The sequence below is a fragment of the Trachypithecus francoisi genome, unplaced genomic scaffold (assembly GCF_009764315.1).
Source record: "Trachypithecus francoisi isolate TF-2019V2 unplaced genomic scaffold, Tfra_2.0 Lachesis_group8, whole genome shotgun sequence".
Lineage (NCBI taxonomy): Eukaryota > Metazoa > Chordata > Mammalia > Primates > Cercopithecidae > Trachypithecus > Trachypithecus francoisi.
In genome coordinates this window covers 52,183,135-52,203,012 of record NW_022681473.1, presented here as the reverse complement: position 1 = coordinate 52,203,012, position 19,878 = coordinate 52,183,135, and the positions used below count along the sequence as shown (strand labels likewise).

At 42.2% G+C, this 19,878-nt stretch overlaps 1 long non-coding RNA gene across 1 annotated transcript; it reads right to left on the bottom strand.

The window, feature by feature from the left end:
• Positions 1 to 216: 216 nt before the first annotated feature.
• On the bottom strand, positions 217 to 6,779 carry LOC117080695. The gene is made up of 2 exons (XR_004435919.1): positions 6,679 to 6,779; positions 217 to 1,078 (listed from the first exon to the last, which is right to left on the bottom strand). It is a non-coding gene; the product is annotated as an uncharacterized LOC117080695 (long non-coding RNA).
• Between the last annotated feature and the right edge of the window lie 13,099 nt (positions 6,780 to 19,878).

Below are 19,878 nucleotides of genomic sequence, written 5' to 3'. Positions count from 1 at the left end.
TGCGCACCACCACACTGGGCTAATTTTTTGTATTTTTAGTAGAGACGGGGTTTCACCATGTTGGCCAGGCTGGTCTCAAACTCCTGACCTCAGGTGATCCACCCACCTCGGCCTCCCAAAGTGCTGGGATTACAGGCTTGAGCCACCAAGCCCAGCTGCTCCTCCCATGTTTCTGTCTTCCCTACCACCTCTGATGAACCTACATTTTTTGTTTGTTTGTTTGTTTGTTTTAAGCTTCTGGTTTTTTTTTTTTTTTTTGAGCTTCCTCTCTTGTCGACTCAGGGAGGGAGGAGTGAGTATATGGAGGTGTCGAAATATTTGTGGAAATGTCTCAACCTGCAATGATAACTGCCATCACACTATCTGATTCCTTAGTGGTTCACTCACACACACTCCAGCAAAGTTCTTTCTCTATGTGAGTTTTAAGGCTCTGCTTATCAGTGGACTAACCTTAGCCTCCCTATTAATTTCAGCATAGAAAACGAAGTTTTACCACATGTAACCTTTGGAAACAAAGGCAGAGCTTGAGCAGTGATGAGGCAGTGATTAAGCAGTCAGAAATAAAACGTGAGCTTGCATTCACCTCTGTCGGTGGTAGCCTGAGCTTCTTCCTGTAGACTGTTGACAAAGAAACTTGAGAAGGCAAAAAAAGCCTTTTCAATAGCAATAGGATGCTGTGAAGCGCAGGGAGGACCACATTATGTTGATGACGGATGAGTGGATCCCTCTCCTCTGAGTGTGCCAGGTTGGAGCCCATCCATTAGAGAGAGCTTAATCTTTCCAGAGATCTCAACAGCTCCAGATGCTGAAAGAGAAGCCTCCTCTTCCTGCCTCCTCAGAGGGCTGTTCTCCTGGAGAAGCTACCTGGTGTCTGTGTAGTGTTCAGAAACTGCAGATTGCTCCTCCTCCTTTCTGGCTGGCAGCCCTTGGGGTGCCAAGCATGAATCCAACCTGGAGTTCTCTTGCTGCAAGCTTCCCTGTTGTCCCGGTCACAACAGTCCACAGCTGTTCTAACATCGTGGAAGAAAAAGTCTTTTATACTTGAAAACTCATGGTGAGGAGAGCTTAAACTTTCTCCCTGTGCAGAAAAGAAAAAAGTGGATCCTATTTTTAAATGGATTTCCTCATAGAATCTTTCGATGTGTTAATTCCAGGTCTTGGTCTACAGTTTGAGAATACAAATACCAACAAATCAGTGTCCCTTGTGAAGGACTTCTCTCGATCTCTGCCACACCTCTGTCCCTGTCGTCTCTCTCACATGTCTTCCCCACCCCCTCTGTGTTTTGTTTTGCTTGTTTTGTTTTGAGACAGGGTCTCTGTCACCCAGGTGGAGTGCATTGGCTCTGTCACAGCTCACTGCAGCCTCAACTCCCTGGGCTCAAGTGATCCTCCTGCCTCAGCCTCCCAAGTAGCTGGGACTACAGGTGTGTGCCACCACACCCAGCTAATTTTTTCTTTTTTGTAAAGACAGGGTCTCACTATGTTGACTAAGATGGTTTCAAACTCCTGGGCTCCAGCAATCCTCCCATCTCGGCCTCCCAAAGCGCTGGAACTACAGGCCTGAGCCACTGTGCCTGGCTTCTGCTCTGTGTTGAACCCACTGTATTTCTGCCCATTCTATTCCATGTATTGTCCCCCTCCTCTCTGCCCCTACCATCCCTACCCACACTTTCAACATCTCCCACTAGTGCCATCAGCCTCCTAATAAGCATTCATCTCTGTGGTTTTATATGGATTTTTTTTTTTTAAGTCTATCCTCTTCACTGTCTTGGCTTATTATGATGTTGGTCAGCAGCTCCTTATTACCTACAGTACAGGGTCCAAACATCTTAACGTGACATAAGCAACACCTGTCTACTCGTTTCTTTCTGCCTACTGCAGATACTCTTCCCACAGCTGAAGCACTCTATTCAAAGGACCTCAAATGCTGGATTGCCGTCTCTAGTTGTTGCAATTATGTCCTTTGCTCTTCTTTCTAGATGAGCTCCTATTCAGCCTTCAAGGCCCAGATTAGAAACTTTGGAACGCTGAGAAACACATTAGGCTTCTGGGATTGTGTTGCTATTGTAATACTGTATTGCTTATCTATTTCAACATAATGAATTGCATAAAAATTGAGTGGCTTAAAACAACAAACATTTATTAGCTCACAGTTTCTGTAGGTCAGGAATCTGGGAGTGGTTTAGCTGGTGGTGCTGGCTTACAGTATCCCATGAGGTTTTAAGTGGAATAACAGCAGGAACTGCAGTCATCTAAAGGCTTGACTGGTACTAGAGGATCCACTTCTAAGTTCACTAATGTGGCTTAGCAAGAGACCTCAGTTCCTTGCTTGGCTGTTGGCTGGAAGCAAGTCCCTTACCAATTGGGACTTTTCTCATGACAGGGCAGTCATCTTCCCCAGAGAGAGTGACCCAAGAGAGACAGGCAGGAACCATCATGTCTTTCAGGACCTAGATTTGGAAGTGCCATGTCGTCACTTTTACCATGTTCGATTGGTCCAACAAACAATGGGGTGGGAGACCACATGGTGTGAATACCAAGAGGCCAGGATCATCACTCAAAATTCACAAGACCCAGGCTCAAATTTTGGTTCCATCACTTATTTGCTGGCAGACCACAGGTAAGTTATTTAACCTCTCTGAGCCCTGATTTCCACATCTGTAAAATCTGAATGATAGGATTGACCTGACGGGGTTGATGTTGAACCTAAAAGCATGATTTATGTTACGCGCTTGGCAGGTAGTGAGTATTTAATAAATGCTATCAATTACTATGTTGACAACAGTTCACAGACTCCCTGGGCCAGTGGCCCCAGGGGTGCTCCCACAGTCCTATAATGTTCTTATCTTACATTACTCTCCACCTGGGTACTCAATCTTAGATTCACAAGTGTTTAGACCTTCAAATATATGGCCTCTATGTCCATCTCCTTCATGAACTGTTTTTCTGTGCACAATCTCAGACTTCCCTAACGATATTAAGCTTCAATCCCATTCCTCCAGATCCCAAAGAGGTGAATGAGATCATATTTGCATCCTTAAATTAACATTCCAAGTTTAGCTTGTTTGTTAACTCCATCCCATGTGTGGTCATCTGCTTCAGACCTTGGGGCCTCATCCCCATTGGAATTGTTTTTGTGTCATTTTCATTCATTTGTCAGCTGTGAGTGGTTGCTCCTTGTTAGGGCCTAGGCTCGGAGCCGGTGATGCCGAGATAAGGAAAACAGGGACATAGCCCTTTAGAACCCTAGTGTTGCTTCATATCATCATTTTTGTATTTTCTCTGGATATGTCTTAACTTTGCTTGAAATGCAGTTTTATTGCTAACAACCACCAATTCTTGAGTACTAGCTTCATGTCAGAGTATGTTCATGTCATACCTCTGCCATTCCTGCAAAGTAGGTATTACCTTTCTCACCATCCCTTCTCCATCTTGGAAACATAAGGCTCCTTATTTATTACAGAGATTTCTGACTCTGGATCTTGAGCCCTTTCAAAAATGAAAAGTTGCCAATGTAAATATTGTTTAAATTTAGTTTTATCCCTAGAATGTGATCACCTTACTGCAGATTCGCACATCACTCCCAGTCATGTCCCTGGTCCTGGGGAGACATACAGGCCAGTCTGCAGGTGTTTGTCCAAAGGCTGACAGGGCCCCTTCAGATGTTTGGTTTCCACATTAACTGTGCAGCCAGTCATTCACTCCTGGCTCCAGTCCACTTTCCAACAAAGAAGAAATGAGCATATTAATTGAAACCCTAACCCCTTCAGTTTTCTACTTAGGACTTCAAAGTTACCAGGAAGTCCTTCCAGATCTCATTTGCCTGAATAATTCTTTCGCAGGTTGGTCCCCACCCCTACCCATGTCCACTCCCTGCCTTCCTTTGCTCTACTCTGTGCTCTAGGAGCCTGGCCCCTCTGAAGCATCACCACAGCTTTTTTGCCCGCTGGTTCCCTTTGGGTTCAGACAAAGGGAGGCACTGGCTAGAGATCAAAGGGCAGCAGGAGAAGGAGATTGAAGTATTTCTTCTTTCCTGATTCCTCTCTGCTTCCGTGCCTTGTCTCAGGCAATATTTGTGTCCCTGGTAGCCATAGCTCCTGCCAGGGTTGGTGGGAGGGAGATATCTCCTCTGAGTCTCTAGCTCTTACTTGGCCCAGAAACAATCTTTCTTCCCCTTGTCCTTTCATGACTAGGGGTGCTAATGCCTTCCAGATGATGCAAATTATGCCCTATACTAGGCTATTGTCTCAGTTCCATGAAATTGCAAAATACATTATTGACCATCATGGTTTTCCTAACACTACTTCTGATCAAGGAACACGTTTCACAGCAAAATAAGTGAGGCAATGGGTCTCACCCATACCCATGGGATCTGCTATCTTAATCTTGTAAGAAGCAGTGGGCCTGATAAAATGGTGGAATGGAACAGCCCGCTGAAGACCTATTCATGGCACCAGCTGAGAGACAATGCTGTGAAAATTTAGGGTGCTGTTTTACAGGATGCAGTATACACTTTGAATCAGCGTATGATATATGTTGCTGTTTTACCCATAGACAAAATGCAGAGGTCCAAGTATCAAGGGGTAAAAGCAGAAATGGCTCCTCTCACTTATTGACCTAATAACTCACTTATAGAACTTTGTTCTGATGTCTTGGTGGTCTGAGTACCCAAAGGAAGAATACTTCCACCAGGGGACACAACCCATTCAACTGAAACATTATGGCCTCCTCAGGCCACTAAATTAAAAGGCAAAGAAGGAAGTTATTCTACCTGCTGCGGTGGTTAGTTTTGATTACCAAGGAGAAATTGGATTGCTGTCATACAAGGAGGGCATGGAGGACTGTCTGGAACCCAGGGGATGCTTAGGGATGCCTGTTAGTACTTCCATGTCCAATAGTAATACTTAATGGAAAAAGAGGCAGAATCCAAAAGACCCCAACCCTTTAGAAGTGAAAGCTGTGACCATTCTGCCAGGTAAAGAATCCACATCAGCTGATGTCCTGGCAGAGGACAAAGGAAGGAAATGTGGAAACAGTAGTGGAGGAAGGAAGTTATAAATATCAACTTTGCTGGTGATCCGTTACAGAAACAAGGACTGTTAAAAACTATGCATGGCTTTTTCCTGACGTGTTATTTACACACGTATTATTACACACATACTCATGTCTTCTCTTTATTTCTTCCTTTCCTTATGATTTACAATTATTTATGATAAATATTTATTTATCGTACAATTATTTATGATTTACAATTTATTTACGCATTGGTGGTGGTTAACTTAACTTTAACATACAGTCTTTAGTAGAGCGAAACACCAAAGGCCAAATGAAGAAAGTTTGGAGGAAGATGGGGATGGTCAACTGGGCTAAAAGTGCTTTCTTCATTTCCACACCTGCTGAGGGGCTCAAGAATCCCCTTGTCTGGGAAGCTCCTTTGACATCCTTTGACCAGCAACTTTACTAGCCAGCCAAAGCTACCATTGACTGAGGACTTTCTTAAGTATTTCACAGGCATAATTCCATTCAGCAGAAGACTCTTCAATTTCTCTGTGAGATAGGAATTGTGACTCCAATGTGCACATTCGAGAGCTGAGGTTTACAGTATTGAAGATGCACACTCAAGTTTACTATCTGTGGAGCTATTTGATCTAAACCAGGTCTGTATGAGTCAATGTCCTGTTTGTCATTGCCTCATACTTGATTTGTTTCTTATTTTTCACTAAGGTAAATACTACTGATATAAACATTGTATACAAAATTAAAATTTAGCCTGTAGATCACAGAACATTCAGATGCGACTTTAATTAAATGTTCAGACAAGACTGATAATCACATCACCCAGAGACAGATACTGTGACTGTCATCTGGAAATGAACACAATTACTTTTCGGATTTTGTGTCTTTTGTCTTTTTTTCTCTGTATTGCCCAGGCTGGTCTCGAACTCCTTACCTCAAGCAATCCTCCCCACTTGGCCTCCCAAAGCCACATTTTGGGTTGTAAATGAAAATTTAACAGAGAATAAGATATTTGAAAGAGAAAATCATTGTTCTGAGAAAGGAACAAAGAAGCCAGACAAGATATAAACTTTACCAAATGTTCAAAAAATTCATTTAATATTAGGCTTTATAATACATGAAGTTTCTTTTCTTTTGGCTGCCAACTTATCTTTCTAATTGCAATTCTAGATTGACAGCAAAAATATTTAATATTCTCTGAGGAAATACCCAACTCAGGTGAGACAAGGGCAGAGCAATGAAACAGAAGAAAACTGTGGGAAACCAGGGAAACTGTATTAGTCTGTTTTCACACTGCTATAAAGGACTACCTGAGGGCTAGTCATGTTGGCTTATGCTTGTAATCCCAGTACTTTGGGAGGCCGAGGCAGGTGGACCACCTGAGGTCAGGAGTTGGAGACCAGCCTGGCCAAACTGGTGAAACCCCATCTCTACTAAAAATACAAAAATTAGCTGGGCATGGTGGCAGGCGCCTGTAATCCCAGCTCCTTGGGAGGCTGAGGCAGGAGAATCACTTGAACTCAGAAGGCGGAGGTTGCAGTAATCTGAGATCGTGCCACTGCACTCCAGCCTGGGCAACAGAGTGACACTCCGTCTCAAAAAAAAAAAAAAAACTACCTGATACAGGGTAGTTTATAAAGAAAGGAGGTTTAATTAACTCACAGTTCCGCATGGCTGGGGAGGCCTCAGGAAACTTACAATCATGGCAGAGGGTGAAAGGGAACCAAGCAGTTTCTTCACAATGCAGCAGGAGAGAGAGAGAGTGAGGTAGGAAGTGCAACACTTTTAAGCCATCAGATCTCATGAGAACTCACTCACCATCACGAGAACAGCATGGGGCAAACTGCACCATGATTGAGACACCTCCCACCAGGTCCCTCCCTAACACATGGGGATTATAATTCAAGATGAGATTTGGGTAGGGACGCAGAGCCAAACCATATCAGAGACTATCCAGGAGTGGCCATAAGGTCGGCTCAGCCCTGATGTACTCTGGAAATCCTGGGATCAATGTGCCCATAGAGGGCTGTGTGACAGGGAGGAGGGACCCTAGAGGGTCACGATGAGGCAATGAGATCAAATTCCTGGTCCTGCTAAGCCCCCAAATCATAATAGCTTACATGCTTTCAGGTCTTTTTGAACTGTGCTTTTTAACATCTCAAAACCTTTTTACATACATCACCTCATTTAAGCCTGATACAGACTAGTGCGCTAGGTGAGGGCTGGTTCTTCTCTATCTAGGTGAGGAAAGTGACAGTCGGGAAGAGAAAGGACAAAATCACTGCATGTCAATGTAAATAAATGACAAGGAGAAGCAAAACAAAGGCAAGGACTCCATGGTGATGAAAGAAAGGCACATGACCCAGGAAGGGAAGTGGAGGCCACAGCCCCACTTCTGCTCCTCACACCAGCCAGGAGACCACCAGGTTGAACCCAAGGGTGTGGCTGAAGATGTGCCTGGTCTTCTAAGACGTTTGCTGTCCAATTGCTGATATTGAACCTCCACACCGCTTAGTTCCTTAACAATCATGTAGATAGTCCATTTACATCTTCCACTAATACCAACTTTTACAGTGGCATGGGGTAAAGCCCTAAAAAGTATTTGTTACTGTAATGTATCATATAGCAGTAATTATTATTATATAAAAGTAACTTGTAAACTGCCAAGTGCTATACAAATGCCCATTATCATTATGATGATGATGATTATATAATGATAATGTTGTTTTTTCTCCAATCCAAGGAGTGCTCATTCAGTCCCATCTTTTCTTCTTCAATGTCAGTAGCTTCTCTATCCAGAGCCAAATAAATTTTAGTGCTTTTAATACCCTCAATATAGTACCTTGTCAATGTCTCTTAAAAGCTCAAATAATTTATGCTTACTTTTTTTACTTTCTTCTTATAACACAGCTTCCCCTTCCTTCCCTCCTTGTCCCCCAAAGCCAGAAACTCTAGTGGCCTAGAGAAATCTCCAACTGGCCGGGCTGTTAGAAATAGAGTTAGGTGGCTGGGCGCAGTGGCTCACGCCTATAATCCCAGCACTATGGGGGGCCAAAGGCAGGGTGGATCACCTGAGGTCAGGAATTCAGGACTAGCTTGGCCAACATGGTGAAATCCTGTCTCTACTAAAAACACAAAAATTAGCCAGGTGTGGTGGTGTGCACCTGTAGTCCCAGCTGCTCAGGAGGCTGAGGCAGGAGAATCGCTTGAACCCGGGAGGCAGAGGTTGCAGTGAGCCGAGATCGCACTGCTGCACTCCCGCCTGGGCGACAGAATGAGACTCCGTCTCAAACAAAAACAAACAAACAAACAAACAAACAAAAAAGAAATAGAGTTAGGCTCACAGTCACAGTAGTGGAAGGACATGGAAGTGAACAGATGACAGTACTCAAACCCACAGTGGTGAGATCACCTCCCCAGGATCGCAGTGGGGCAGCTGCAGTCATGAGTGAAAGTCCGGACTTCCAGCACCTGGCTTAGTGCTCTTTCCACTGAGCAGGGCCCTCTGATGTGATTTTCCTTTGCCTCCAACATCAAAATCCCAGGCTTCTGAGATTTTATTCTTGGTCATAGTTTCCTCAGTATGGTTCCACGTAGGGGGTCGATCATAATCTTGAAAGACCCATCCCAAATATTGAAATCCTGAAAGATCAAAACCCCAAAAATATAATTCTGGAAAAAATAAGAAGAAATTATCTTTAAAACATTTATTTACATTTTTAAAGGGAGATTTATTTGAAAACCATATACAAACATGACAGAGCACTTCAGAGTCCAATTTACACAATAAAATAGGTAATAATAACATATACATCTTTGCAAACATAAGCACTCAGCTATTCTAACAAGTCACGTGGTTATAACAATTACAAGCAGAAGAACTGTATTCATAAGGCAACAGGCCAAAAACAAAGTGTATGAATGCATATCATTATGGTTGGTAGTTGTGTGCACCCAGCTTTATAACTGCAGTCATCTGAAATACCATGACGGACAACCTGTGTTTCGACAAGATCAATCAAAAACCTCTATAGATCACGACTGCATATGCAGTTGCCCAAAAAGGCAAGATCTCAAGAAATTTTGTCTTACACAAATGCAGATATACAAAAAGGAAATACCTTCATTTATTGAGGAAGTTTCAATATTTTTATATTGAGAACCAAGGCAGCCAATGGTGTTACTCTGAGGCCAAAAGTCCTCAGGACCCAGGGGGCCACTGGTGTTAAGTACTGGAGTGCAAAGGTTGGTGAGCCTGGAGTTCTGATGTCCAAGGCAGCAGAAGAAAAGTCTGTCTCAGCTCTCAGAGAGAGACCAATTGGCCTTCTATATTTGTTATCTCCAGTTCCTTGGCCAACTGAATGGTGTCCACCAATATCAAGGGGAGATCTTCCTCACTGAGTCTACTCAGTCCTCTGGAAACACCTTCACACACACCCAAAGTAATGCTTTACCAGGGTTTCAGGCATTCCTTAATCAGTCAAGTTGACACCTCAAATTAAGTCAACAAATCCATCCCTGTCAACTTGGCACCTATATGCATCTCCTTAAACCATACTTAATTTCCAAATGTAGACCACAACAAGGTAATAGTTTCACCTAACATGATGCAACTATCCTATGACTGCGATTTTCAGGATTTTAGGGATTTAGTCTTTAGAAAGTTTGGTCTTTCAGGATTTCAACCTCGGGGATGATGGCATTCAGGAATATGTCTTTTGGGATCATAATCCAAACTCTCCGTAAGTGTGTTTCCCAGTGGCCCTCCTAGGGACACTCTATGGATGGAAGTCACCTGGGAATCTGCCAGGCTTTAAGATCAGGAGCTAGTGAGAAACCAAGAATGCATGCAGTATGAATCAATAATCCTAAAATGTCTCTCTTGAGGTTCTTGGACATGTCATGGTCTAGCCATGGAATCCTGAAAATTTGCCTGCATTGAGTTATGTCTAGAGTGGAGAGTCTCAACTGCAGTGACGTTCTCAGAGCCACTTGGAGGTCTTTTTGAAAATATTGATTCCAAGGCCTCACTCTGAACTGCTTGCATCCAAATCTCTGGGGGAGAAACCCTGGCAATGGTAGGGTTAAAAAGCTCCCAGGTGATTCTAGGGATGCAGCCAGGGCTGAGAATTGGAGCTTCAGAATCTAGAGATCATACTACATTCTCCACAGAGATCTGGTGTCTTTGATTCGTTAATTTCAAAGTCTACAAATCTACTGTTATTCATTCTTGGGAATGACCTCCTTTTCTTAAACCCAGATAAACCCACTGTCTGCTCCAATGGAAGAGTTTTACCTGCTCAGCCTCCCAGGTCCACCCTCAGCATTCATCCTCAGACAGGTGCCCTTTGTCTTCTGGTGAAGCCCATCATTCATATGCTGGCTTCCCCCCAAACCCAGATACCCCATCTCTAAATGAACCCCAAATCTGCCTCCCTGGTTGCTACACTAAAAGAGTCCTCCCCAGATAACTGAATATGGCAGATGTTCATCAGATGAGGACATGAGACAAATACAGCTCACGTCTACTGAATCCTTAATTTGCCCCAATTTCCATTGAATTGTTTATTCATTCATTCATTACATACTTAAGGAACACCTTTTGTAACTAGATTCAGCCTCTTCCCTTCTGAATAACTCGAATAATCCCACATGAGGACCAATATCTTTGCAACCATCAGACAAGTCCCCATGCAACTTCTGGTACTGTCTAACATCCAGCTAAGGTTTATGCCTGATGAACCCATCTGCAAAGTGGCAGCTTTCCATGCCTGTTAACTTGCTACCCTCTCTCTTTCCTGGTGTCTCTCTCTTCAGAGAGAGAACACTGATGATTTCTCACTGCTTGTTTATATACCACACTGCATGCTTTGACAAAAAGCCCCTGTGAGTCAGTACTAGATACCAGCATGTGAACTGGTTCTTCCTAAACAAGACAGGAAGGCCTTATTCACAAATTTAAGTGTGTCAACATTGCTCTGAGAAAGAATGCAGGTATGCTGCCCCAGCACATTCCATACAGAAGTCTGCTGGTCATTTCAGAGCCTGACATTCTCACCTGCTCTGATTCATGAATCACCTCCCAATAGACAGTGGTTAACTCCCTGACTTCCCATTTCTCCAGATAAAACGTACGAATGCAAACTCAACTTTAAGCAACAGAATCTGCCAACAGATTCTAGTGTACAAATTTTATAGCCAGACTCCCTGGTGCACCTGTCCTTCTCCAGGGAAACCTCTAGAACTGCCTGAGGCATAGGCCTGAAGAAATGTGAAATAAGTGGTGTGTGGATTCCCACTTTCCCCTTTGGCAAGCTTAGGCAAGACATCTCTTTTGTCTTTCCCTGTCAACCTGGATGAGGCTTCAGTCTTCTCAACATGACATACGAGTGGTCACTATCTTTTGGAGCCAGTACAACAGGGGCAAAACCTATTGTCCAACAGAAGCAGTGGAAGAAAGTATCTTTAGAACTGTACACACCTATGTTTGGAATTCAACCCTACGACTCACCCAACCTCAGTTTCCTTATTTTTAGACTGAGATACTACTACCTACTTACCATGGTGTGGTCGTGAAAATTAAATGAGTTAATGTCTGTAAAGTATCTAGTAACTTCCTAGCACAATAAACACAGGTTCCTTTCTCTTTTCTCCCGCTGTGGGACATTTCCTTGAAGATGTGATGAGCATTTTGTTACGTAATTTTAGGGTCAGGGATAGATAAGATCCATTAGAGTGGGGGAAATAGTATGTATAGATAAAAGTGGAAGAATTTTTAGAGTTTACGGAGGAAAAGCCCACAGAAACTGGAAATTCTAGCTGCAGAGGGAGGCAAAGGTAAGAATACAGTGTGGTGAGGCTGTGTTTTTGAAATATAAGAAATGGTAATGAGGGGTGATTACCAAGAAATGAAAGTGCATGACAAGTTTCAAAGAAAATAGCAAAGCAGCATACATGGTTGAGCCTAAGTTGCTGGTAAACTAGCTGTAATTAAATAAAAATTCTTAAACGAGTTCCTTACACCTTCTCTAACTATTTGATCCTTTGTTTTTTCTAATGAATCACGAGGACCTGTAGTACACAGAGTGGCTATAAAGCAATGACATTCATTGCCAGAAGATACACTTGAGGAAAATCAGTTTTAATATTTCCGAACATATCCAATCTGTGGTTAGAAATAAGGAGAATGCACATTTTACTCATTGTTACCAAACCTATCACAAGTGGCCAGAATAGTAAAAGGAGAAAGGCCTGGAACTGGGAAGGCAATTCCTCCTAACTAGTCATGTAGCATGTGCAAGCCTTAGTCTTTTCTTCTGTAAAATGAAGGGGGTGTTTGACATGGATCAATGGTGTAAGCAGAATGTTTTTGGTTCTAAGTGACAGAAAAGCTGGTTCATATTGGCTTAAGTAATAAAGGGAATTACTTATAAGTAATAAAGGGAATTGGCTTAAGTAATAAAGGGAATTACTAGCTCATGCAATTGAAAAGCCCACAGAGATTCAAAAAACTTCAGGGCTAGCTCAAACAACTTGATCAGGGACCAACATTCCCCTCATCATTTCCTGGCTCTGCTATCTCAGTGTTTCTTCATCTTAGGGAGACTTTGGCAGATCTCTGTGGTTGCAAAATGGCTTCCAGCTGTTCTGTGAGGCTACATGCCCTCATTCATTAAAATATATATATATATATTTTTTGCCAATGTTATTAGCAGAAGTCCTGAGGTTTACTCTAACCACACCTTCTTAGGTCACATGTCCATCCCTGAACCAATCACTGGGTCAGGGGATAGAATGTGATGATTGATCCACCCTAGGTCATGTGGTGCTAGGTTCATTCCCATTGCTGAAGGTGGATTCTCCATAAATGCATGGATTCCCATACGAAATTAGGACGGTTAGGAAGTGAGAAGGAGAGAAGGAGAGGTGCAGAGTCGAGCAACTCATTTTCTTTCTTTCTTTTTTTAAATTTTTATTTTAAGTTCAAGGGTATATGTGCAGGTTTGTTATATAGGTAAACTCATGTCATGGGGGTTTGTTGTACAGATTATTTCACCACCCAGTTATTTAAGCCCAGTACCCATTAGTTCTTTTTCCTGATCCTCTTCCCTCCTCCCACCCTCTACCCTCCAGTAGGCCTCAGTATGTGTTGTTTCCCTCTATGTGTTCTCATCATTTGACTCCCACTTATAAGTGAGAACATGCAATATTTGGTTTTCTGTTCCTGCATTAGCTTGCTAAGGATATGGCCTCCAGCTCCGTCAATGCCCCTGCAAAGTACATGATCTTGTTCTTTTTTATGACTGCATAGCACTCCATAGTGTGTATGTACCACATTTTCTTGATCCAGTCTACCATTGATGGGTATTTAGGTCAATTCCATGTCTTTGCTATTGTGAATAGTGCTGCAGTGAACATACACACACACGTCTTTATGATAGAATGATTTATATTCCTTTGGGTATATTACCCAGTAATGGGATGGCTGAGTTGAATGGTATTTCTGTATTTAGGTCTTTGAAGAATCACCACACTGTCTTCCACAATGGTTGAACTAATTTACACTCCCACCAACAGTGTATAAGTGTTCCCTTTTCTCCACAACCTCACCAGCATCTGTCATTTTTGGACTTTTTCATAATAGCCATTCTGACTGGTGTGAGATGTTATCTCATTGTGGCTTGATTTGCGTTTCTCTAATGATCAGTGATGCTGAGCTTTTTTCATATGATTGTGGGCCACATGTATGTCTTCTTTTGAAAAGTGTCTGTTCATGTCCTGTCCTTTGCCCACTTTTTGATAGGGTGATTTGTTTTTTTCTTGCAAGTTTGTTTAAGTTCTTTATAGATGCTAGATATTAGACCTTTGTCAATGCAGAGCTTGCAAAAAATTTCTCCCATTCTGTAGGTTGTCTGTTTACTCTGTTGATAATTTCTTTTGCTGTGCAGAAGCTCTTTAGTTTAATTAGGTTCCATTTGTCAATTTTTGCTTTTGTTGCAATGGCTTTTGGCATTTTTGTCATGCAATCTTTGTCTGTGTCTATGTCCTGAATGGTATTGCATTTAAGTCCTTAATCCACCTTGAATTAATTTTTGTATATGGTTAAGGAAAAGGTCCAGTTTAAATCTTTTGTATATGGGTATCCAGTTATCCCAGCACCATTTGTTGAACCTTTCTCCATTGCTTGTTTTCATTAGGTTTGTCAAAGATCAGATAGTTGTAGGTATGCAGTCTTATTTCTGGGTTCTCTATTCTGTTCCATTGGTCTGTGTGTCTGTTTATGTACCAATGCCATGCCATTTTGGTTACTGTGGCCCTGTAGTATAGTTTGAAGTCATAAGCAACCAATTTTCATGGTTAATGGGATTTAAACCTTTTTTGGGGTGAACAGAGTCCCAATATACAAATACGTGCAAATGCTTTACTAGCTGATACAGAAATGGGGGTTTATAGCCATGTCTTCTCTCACTTTTTTTTTTTTATTTTATTTTATTTTATTTTATTTTATTTTTTTTTGAGACAGAGTCTGGCTCTGTCGCCCAGGCTGGAGTGCAGTGGCCGGATCTCAGTTCACTGCAAGCTCCGCCTCCCGGGTTTACGCCATTCTCCTGGCTCAGCCTCCCGAGTAGCTGGGACTACAGGCTCCTGCCACCTCGCCCGGCTAGTTTTTTGTATTTTTTAGTAGAGACGGGGTTTCACTGTGTTAGCCAGGATGGTCTCGATCTCCTGACCTTGTGATCCGCCCGTCTCGGCCTCCCAAAGTGCTGGGATTACAGGCTTGAGCCCCTCTCACTTTTAAATGATCTGCTTAGAAACCTAGTGCTTTAGAGGACAGGGATTAGGCTCTCTTTGGGTCCCTCCAGCTCTATTGTTTGCTATTGCTTGATAAGCACATATCTACTAAGACAACATGTGTTCATGTCTACTGTCTCCAGGCACTTCGGCAGGCTTTGTGCTATTTATCTTGTGTACAGCTTTGTAAACTAAGTAGAACATTAATTTTATTAAGAATATCTTTCTTAATGTAAAGACTTATCAGTATCCCAGCATCATTTGTCAAGTTGCAAATATTTACCTAAGTTTCTGATAAAGACCAGAGCAATAAAGCCACAGACCAGCACAAATAGCTAACAAAGCTGACCAGCATACAGCACTAGGGAAAAATTATGTGAAAGGAGAGAGAAAAAGGAAGTCTTTCTTCAAATAAACAGTGATCAGAAGTTTGGTTTCCTGAAAGTCCCAAGGGAATTAATTAACTATTGTATTTACTTTGAAAGTTAGGTGGAAAGCATTTTAAACTTTTTTGAAAAAATTGAAAGTTTCCTTAATAAGAACTTTGGCATAAAATTTGAAATACTTTCAAAAATTATTATTTTAAATTATGGTAAAATACAAATAACATAAAATTACCATCTTAACTATTTTTTAAGTGACACTTTCAATGGCATTAAGTATATTTACATTGCTGTGCAACCAATACCACAGTCCATCTCTAGAACTCTTTTCACCTCACAAAACTGAAACTTTACGCCCTTAAACAGTAACATTCCTCCTTCCCTCCAGCCCCTGATTACCATCATTCTACTTTCTGTCTCTTGAATTTGATCTAGATATCTCATATAAGTAGAGTCATATAGATTTTGTCTATTTTTGAATGGGTTATTTCACTTACCATAATGTCCTCGAGGTTCATACATGTTACAGCATGTGTCAGAATCTCCCTCTTTCATTCTTTTCTTTTCTTTCTTTCTTTTTTTTTTTTTGAGGCAGAATCTTGCTCTGTCACCCAGACTGAAGTGCAGTGGTGTGATCTTGGCTTGCTGCAACCTCCACCTTCCAGGTTCAAGAGATTCTCTGGCCTCAGCCACCTGAGTAGCTGGGATTACAGGTGCCTGCCACCACACCTGGCTATTTTTTTTTTTTTTTTCGGTATTTTTAGTAGAGACAGGGTTTCGCCATGTTGGTCAGGCTGGCCTCGAACTCCTGACTTCAGGCGATCCACCTCTATCGGCCTCCCAAAGTGCTGAGATTACAGGCTTGAGCCACTGGCCCAGAAGATCCTTCCTTTTGAAGGCTGAATGACCATTCATTGTTTGTATATCCCACATTGTGTTTATCCGTTCGTACATGGATGGGCGCTTGGGTTGCTTCCACCTTGAGCTGTTGTGGATAATCTGCTATGAACACAGGTATACAAATATCTTTGAGATCTTGCTTTCAATTCTTTTGGGTATATGCATTCTTAGAAGTGGAACTGCAAGATCATATGGATGAAATACTTTTTATGGCACAGTTTTGTTTTGTAACATTCTTAAATATATACTGTGAAGTAGCAAATACTCGCAGATTGATAATTTGGTGATTTCATTTTATAGCTTAACAATAGGTATAAAAGGGAAAGCAACCAGGCAGAACTTTTATAAGATCAAGTGGCTTCTTTCCTGTTTATGGAGATGTAAGCAAATAAGAGTGCGATTGTGTTGTAGGCTTGCATTTGTGTAAGTCTTACAATCATAAAATCAAGTGTAAGGGATCCATAGTCTAACTCAGGTTTAACTTGATGCACGGGTCCAAGAAAACAACGTAGTGCTTCAGGAATGAAACAAAGAGGAGCTTCTTCAGCAGTCAGGGAGAGACTGCTAGGCTACCCAGATGTAACCTATTTTCGCTTGTCTAGCCCACAGACTTCCTTTTCTGTCCAGATGGACATAACAACAATAGGAAACATGTCTCCATTTCTTCCTCAGTGGAGAAAATAAAAGCATCTCCTTGTGAATATGGTTTCATTGTTTGAAAGTTATTTGCATTAAAGCTTCCAAATTTAGTCAAATGTAATTTCTTAGAAACAATATTTCTTAAAGGGAGTTACGTGTTCCTTGAAATTTGCACCAGCTACTAAAACAATCACACTTTCAAACCAATAAATGTGGTATTAAAATGTCTTCCAACTCTTATCAACTTCAGTGAAAAAAGAAAGCTAGCATTTTTTTTTGGCACATAAAACAGCAGTAACTCAAGCACAAGCCTCATATTGTGTTCTGGTTGTGACACACAATAACTGGTATTGGAGTACTTGGAGAGACAGAGTTTATATCTCCCTACAATGAAGAAAAGACACACTTTGGGTCAGGGCTATTCGTTCCTGAAAAAGCTGGGAATGCTTCAGAGGTGGTAACGAAGACACTGTCTGGTTCACACACTCATTAATAGTATCACCTTTCATTAGTTGGGTAACAACAGATAATGAAAATTAATCAAACAAAACCCCTTTTGACAGAGTCTTCAATGGTGATGTCACAGACCATTGCATATGCAATGCTTTTTGCTCCAGAGACTTCTTTCTGGCTGTAAGTGCTATACACTCCCAGGATGATTTGTGAATCGGGGACTAGGTTGGTTTTGCTGAAACAGACATGGCTCACACCTGTAATCCCAGCACTTTGAGAGGCTGAGGCGGGCGGATCACTTGCACCCTGGAGTTTGAGACCAGGCTGGCCAACATGGTGAAACCCTGTCTCTACTTTAAAAAAAAAAAAAAAAGAAAAAATTAGCTGGGCGTGGTGGGGCATGCCTGTAATCCCAACTACTTGGGGGGCTGAGGCAGTGAGAATCACTTGAACCCAGGAGGCAGAGGTTGCAGTGAGCCAAGATCGCACCACTGCACTCCAGCCTGGGTGACAGAGCGAGATTCCCTCTCAAAAAAAAAAAGTACTAAGAATGCTAAATATCTTGTAGAATGTCTTTCAGGAGACTGAAGTCACTGCTACCTTAGACTCTCTTACGTAAACATTTCTGCATTATCATCTTAGTAACCTATGCTTCCACCAAAGATACAAGATTCTAAAGAGGATAATGACTGAGTAGCTCCTTCTCTACTCTGCCGTGTGTTTCTTTCTCCTTCTTCCCAGGGGCAACTCTTTCTCACCTGTCACATGTTGGCATCATCCTCTTGTGTACACACATGATATATGTATCACTGCCATCTATGGGGTCAAGATGGCTAAAGAGCATTTGTGCTATGAGCATTCTTGTCTCTGGTTCTTCCCTCCTCGTACAGTTAGGGCCAACCTTTAGTGTGCATAAGAATCTCCCTGCTTTAAATGTAGATTCCTGGACCACTCCCGGGGATTCTGATTTACTAGTTCTAGGAGGAGACCCAGGAATCTGCATTTTAATAAGCACCACAGGCAATTCTGGATAGGTGACCTCTTGACCTCACTTTGAGAAGCCATGTCTCTGAGTATGACAGTCCAGCATCTCTGCCCCAGCCTGGAGCTCAGTCTCATCAGGGATGGGTTAGTGCCCTTGGACAAGAGCAGCAGTTCCCAAATTTCCTCCAGTGTGTTTGAGAGCAGCTGCGTGTTTCTGTAAATACATTTTGCAGATCCATTTTCTGGGGTTAATCATTACAAGGATCTGATTCAGACAGTAGGTTTTAGTCACACTTTTTCATGGCTCAATATAATTAAGGGTGGAAGTTCCTGTGTTCGGTGTTCCATGGTGGCCACGAACCGTGACTGACAGATTGGACAGGCAGAAGTTCCAAACAAAACACCAGCTCCCTCGGAGCTTTGTGAGCTGGGAAACTGGCCAATTCCTTTTCCTTGGCCTCAGTTTGCTCACGGGTAAGGGAGCTACGTCTTACCTCTCATAGGTGTTAGGAAGATAAATGACTAAAAAAACCATTGGGTCGAATGACATGCTACCTTTGAGATCCAATATGAGGATTTAGCAGAGGGCTCTGCCACCACTGTAAAAACTGCTGTCTTCTAAAAATCTTATCTGGAAGAGAAAGAAAGAATCCAGTGTAAAGCACATACTTTGAACCAGATGCCCCACTAGATTCCTCCTTAATCTTCATAACCTCTTGGGATACAGTAGTGGGTTACTTAAGTTCTACCAGGGTACAGGGAACAGAGATTTGCAAATGTTACCCTGGGGCTTGGTCCACAGAAAAGAGACACAGGCAGGTAAATGAAAGGTCTAGAGCAGGGGTCTCCAATCCCCGGGCTGCGGACTGATATGGGTCTACGGCCTGTTAGGAACTGGGCCACATGGCAGGAGGTGAGCAGCAGGTGAGTGACTGAAGCTGAGCTCCACCTCCCATCAGATCAGTGATGGCATTAGATTCTCATGGGAGTGTGAACCCTATAATGAACTGTGCATGCGAGGGACCTAGGTTGCATGCTCCTTATGAGAATCTAATGCCAGATGATTTGTCACTGCCTCCCATCACCCCCAGATGGAACTCTCTAGTTGCAGGAAAACAAGCTCAGGACTCCCACTGATTCTACATCATGGTGAGTTGTATAATTATTTTATTATATGTTACAATGAAATAATAATAGAAATAAAGTGTACAATAAATGTAACGCGCTTGAAGCATCCGGGACCACCCCTCCACCTAGTTCATTGAAAAATTGTCTTCCATGAAACCAGTCCCTGATGTCAAAAATGTTGGGGGCCGCTAGTCTAAGGGAGAGCCAAGATTTAGGGATCCCAACCCAAGCCCTTTCACTTTTAAAAAGTTACACGTTGTAATTGCATAATGAAGTAACATGTGAATCAATTCCTCTTGTAAATTCATCCAAGATGGAGTTAAATTCCTCTTTGTCTCTCCTTCTGTAAATGTCCACATTATTCTAGGAGGATTCACTGCTTTAGGTTTGCTGAATATTTTTAAAGACCTTGTGTTATGCACGCACATACAGATATCTGTACCCCTGGAAAACCTATGGAGTGATTTTATGCATATGCACCCATGTTCTGTGTATGTGTTTTTAAAGTAGAAATGGAACCACATCATATACATCACTCTGCCACTTGCCTTTTGCACTGAACAATACCTCTGGAGGATTTGTT